The 3,542-nt window shown below is 34.6% G+C and overlaps 1 long non-coding RNA gene across 2 annotated transcripts; it reads right to left on the bottom strand.

The window, feature by feature from the left end:
• Positions 1 to 302: 302 nt before the first annotated feature.
• Positions 303 to 2,496, bottom strand: LOC110677812. 2 transcript variants are annotated; one of them, XR_002501208.1, is made up of 7 exons: positions 2,198 to 2,496; positions 2,076 to 2,135; positions 1,938 to 2,006; positions 1,804 to 1,874; positions 879 to 891; positions 672 to 818; positions 303 to 608 (listed from the first exon to the last, which is right to left on the bottom strand). It is a non-coding gene; the product is annotated as an uncharacterized LOC110677812 (long non-coding RNA). The 2 variants fall into 2 exon arrangements; XR_002501207.1 differs by having other exon boundaries at positions 879 to 888.
• Between the last annotated feature and the right edge of the window lie 1,046 nt (positions 2,497 to 3,542).

Genomic DNA, 3,542 nt, shown 5'->3' with positions numbered 1-3,542 from the left:
TACTATCCATTTTTCGGCCAACCCATTATAGGGCAAACTGTTTTCAAACAGTAAAACTATAAATTTGAAGTGAAAACGATGAATGTTTATGTAATAATTGATTTATTGTGCCATATAGTATTTTAACCTAATATCGTATTGTTTCTTTATGCTTTTACCGTTAAAGAATAATTGATCAATAAATTTAATACGAAACAATGAAAGAAGAAAATAAGTGTAGACAAAATTCTGTTGGAATTGAATTTATACTACACTTATTTCTTGTTTCATTGTGACTTATTCAATTTAAGAAATAATTTTCATTGAAGACAAAATATTTTAAATGTTTTTTAAAGCTTAAGATTGCCTTATTCGATATTTAAAATAAAAAATTGAATCGTGGCACAATTTTGCCTTGAACAATGCTTTCGAAGCTCGCGCTCCGTTGAGGTGGTGCGATTAGTCATCGGTGATCCAGTCACTTACATTTCATATTCTGATTAAAGTCCATGAATGCAGCAATTACTTAGCTAAATAAACCTCAAAGAGATGGCTTTCTTTCAGCGCTTGCTTCTTGGATCCAGGCTGTTGTTCAGGATGGCCTACGCTTGATGCTGGTGAATGAGACTCTGGAACGTGAAGGAATCGTTATACATAATTGAAATCGGTGACATAGACAGTTTGAAACTCACTTTTGGTTTGATGTCCACGTATAGGTGATCCGGAACAATGGGTTCTCCTTGCAGCTGGTTCATTCATTGCCAAGAGTAACCAGCAGCGCCGAGTTCGGCTGTTTTTGCAGCTGCCACCAAGCCGATGACCATCTTCACATACGAAATCTGTCGAAATAAAAGCTTGGTTTAGTAACGCGTTACGAATTGATATTTATTATTACTCACCATGATAGCGCTGCTGTTCCACCGCGGCCGAATTTCATTAAAAATATTATATTAAATATTATATCATCAGTACATGGATTTGCGTTTGATTTCTGTTGCAGTGATTTTTTTTTCTTTTTTCGCTCTGAATGTTTTGATGGGTTTGACCGACAAACTTGCATGCACGCTAAAAACATACTAATGACTTTGTCACTGTTTCAAACTTCGATAAAAAAAATTAATATATAAATATTAATTTTAGTATAATCCGTGTTCTAACCGTATGATAGTAAAACATTTTTATACTCATAATTAAAAGACAAAGTACGTTCCATTATCACTTTTCCAATATCCAATTCAATTTCGTGAAAAACGAAAAACGAAACTTTTGATCATATTTTTCGTATTTTTCAATTTGAGTGAGTTAAATTTTTAAAGCGTGTGTCTTCAATATTGCTCAAACAAAAACCGGTGAATGTAACAATTTGCCAAACTGTTGGTTATAAGTTATATATAGTGAAGTGCAAATTTGAGCACAAACTATTTCACAGACGTTAATCTTATAGTGCCACTATTTCTAATGAGTCAGCATTCCGATACATTTCAACCACATCTAGACAATATTAAATATTGTCACCGTTTGGCAAAAATGACTCAAATGGCAATTTATTGTGTTAAGTTTCAGGTTCCATATTGTTCAACATATAAACAACTGTTTGTGGAACATTAACAGTATCAGTTAGCAGAAACTTACTGTTCAGACCGTAATGCAAAATGTATTTTTCTATGCGGGTACCATAATTGCTGTTAGATGCATATTGATTGATAACATTTTCATTTAGATTTACTACTATGATGCTACGTATGTATTGTTATGGGAACCCCTGGTTTCCCATTTGTATGCTATAGGTTTTACTTTTATGGTTAGAAAACTGTTGCGACTTACGTTTAGTCCCTTCACTAGGTTTTCATACAACATGTGCTGACAATCAGGCTTGGTTGGCGCGACAGGAGGTTCTAATTTAAATAAATGTTAAGATTTAGTTGAGCATTTGGATGGAGTAGGGGTCATTTGCTTACCACAGAAGGATATTTGTAAGCAGTTCTGCAGTAATTATCTTGCTATCGTAATGTATGTTTGCTTATTCTCTGGAAGATTTAGTTGTATCGTAATGCGAAACCATAAGAAAAGTATTGCAGTAAATCATAATTTCTTACCGGCTATTAAACTTAGGGATCATCAGGCTATCCCGCTGATGCTTTAACTCTATTCGTAACCTATGTAAAATAGTTCAGTGTGAATCACTTATTTGTGGCATACAATTGCTTCATTCGCTCACCTATTTTAGTAGATCAAATTCAGCTCCTACAGCACTTAACTAATTATTGTATTTAAGTTCAGTACAACTGGGATTAGATTAACACTAGCTAAGAAACTTGGGCAATGCAATTATATTCTATCACTGATGACGAATTCTGATTAGTTTTCCGCCTACCTGTTTTGTTTTGGTTCTTCCCTTCTATTCTTATCGGTACTCACCGGATCGTTGATAAGAGATGGATCATTACCACTCACCAGTAACAGCGGCGTAGCTAGGAAGTGAGTAAGGTGCGCTAGCTACGTAGTGGCTAACAGTTCTATTCATGGAAAGACTGGATTAGAAACGTTAAATACAAAGGATTTTTCGAAGAAAAGTCACAAACTGTATAATTCATAAATTCATTACTGTTATTCAACATTTTCTGCTCGTTTATTTTTTTATATTTTCTTCTGTTTGTTAACACACCGGACTTTCACAATGAGCAAAATTCCTTAACATAACTGAATAAATACCACACTCTAGCTAATTCAGGAACGATGACTTAACCTACCTAGCATAAATTACTTAGTACATAGACAACAAAACTTCACCGCAGGAAGTGGAACTTAAAGCAACGCCAACAAAATTCAGAGTTTCCATATAAGCGTATATAATTCAGGCATCGTACATGTTTGTCTTTGCGTTGAGAATTCGATAATCTCACTAGCTAACTACAACACTGAGTGTATCTAATTCGAGTTCTTGGTAGCTCCAAGGACGCTAGGGCAGTTTGACTAGTAGTTGGGATGCGTAACGAAGCGTCTCGTCATAATCTTTGATTCATTGGTTTATACAGATATTCCCTAAGGTCCCTAACGATGGTGAATGTCTTTTGTTTTTCGTTTCAGCGCGAATGCTTACGTAGGTATTCTATTCCACTACTATTACGAGAATATATCACACAATCTGTTACAAATGATATCAGTGGGTTTCTCTTTACCTTTTACTCTTTTTTATTTGCTTTCGTTTAATATGTGACTGATTATTGGGTAATGTGCGTTTCTTCAGTTTTTTTTTTCTTTTAGGGACACTAAAAGCTTAGAATTTGATAGAGGTATAGGCTATAGTAATGCGCTTCGATTAAAAGATGTAGTTTATAATGTAACTTTTTTTTTCGTATTGTTAGAGTCAATACTGGATTAGAAGCAATAGGCAGTAGTGGAAAACACGTACATCAATATTAAAGTAAACGTGGTCAAACATTCGGGAAGCCACATCTCAGTTCCGATATAGATAAGAAGACGCAATGATTAACAAGGAGGCGATAGTATGAAAACGTCAAACCGAACAAAATGACGTGAGCGCTTTAAGGGACTGAAAAACA

This window comes from Aedes aegypti, chromosome 3, assembly GCF_002204515.2.
Source record: "Aedes aegypti strain LVP_AGWG chromosome 3, AaegL5.0 Primary Assembly, whole genome shotgun sequence".
Classification (NCBI taxonomy): Eukaryota; Metazoa; Arthropoda; class Insecta; order Diptera; family Culicidae; genus Aedes; species Aedes aegypti.
The sequence above is the reverse complement of the archived record's forward strand: the minus strand, read 5'-3'. Positions and strand labels throughout refer to the sequence as shown.